Raw genomic sequence first — 1,081 nt, forward strand, 5'->3', positions numbered from 1 at the left:
TAGGTGAAATTAACCCACATACTTTGTTTTTGGGGGGGGAGGAGGTGAAATTAACCCACATACTTTTTTGGGGGGGGGAGGGAGGTGAATTAACCCACATACTTTTTTGGGGGGGAGGGAGGTGAAATTAACCCACATACTTTTTGGGGGGGAGGAGGGTGAAATTAACCCACATACTTTTTTGGGGAGGGAGGTGAAATTAACCCACAAACTTTTTTGGAGGGGAGGGAGGTGAAATTAACCCACAAACTTTTTTGGAGGGAGGTGAAATTAATCCCACATACTTTTTTGTGGGGGGGTGAAATTGACCCACAGACTGTTTTTGGGGTGAAATTGACCGAAGTTTTGCAAATTCTTTGACCATAGAAAACAATTGCAACTTTCTTTACAAAAGTGATATTTTTTTTCACACCAACTTCTCAGGGAGGGAGTTTTTTTTGACCAGATTCAAAGGACTCTCATGCAGTTTGCAAATCTTTTGGTTTTAATTGTTTCACAGTTCGGTGCCTCGCCCCTGTTCCTCGGTAGAAAACTTTTTTAAAAAAATTCTCATACCTGACTTGGGGGGTTTTTAAGAGTAAATCTGCTTTCCTGTGATTAACGCTTATATTATATTTTTTTTTTGGAGGGGCAATTTAAACAAACTAAAGCTTAATTTTTTTTTAAAAGTGTAAAACTCCCTCCATTCATTTGTCTGAAATCGAGAACACTTCTCTTTAAAAACTTGCTGCGAACAGAACTTTTCTACTTGGTCAAAAGTTTTTCTTTCTGAAAGTTGTCTAACTTTTTTTCTCTCTCTCTTGTCCCTTGTTAAATGCTGATTTCATGCTGCCGGCATCTGTACGGGTGTCGAGATTTTTTTTGTGGGTTGGAATGTGAATAGTCACTTTCTCTTTCCTCCCCCCTTCTGGAGGAAAAAAAAACGTGGTGTGTCTTTTGTTAAATATCCCATGTTATCGGGATTAATACAAAACGGTCGCTTTCTCTCCAACACTGTGCATTGGAGCAGTGGGTGTTTTAGAGACGAGAAAAGTCCCTGCAGTTTCTTAAACCCCCCACCCCCCCCCTCCCGGCCTCAGGG

The sequence above is a fragment of the Heptranchias perlo genome, chromosome 45, assembly GCF_035084215.1.
Source record: "Heptranchias perlo isolate sHepPer1 chromosome 45, sHepPer1.hap1, whole genome shotgun sequence".
Taxonomy (NCBI): Eukaryota; Metazoa; Chordata; class Chondrichthyes; order Hexanchiformes; family Hexanchidae; genus Heptranchias; species Heptranchias perlo.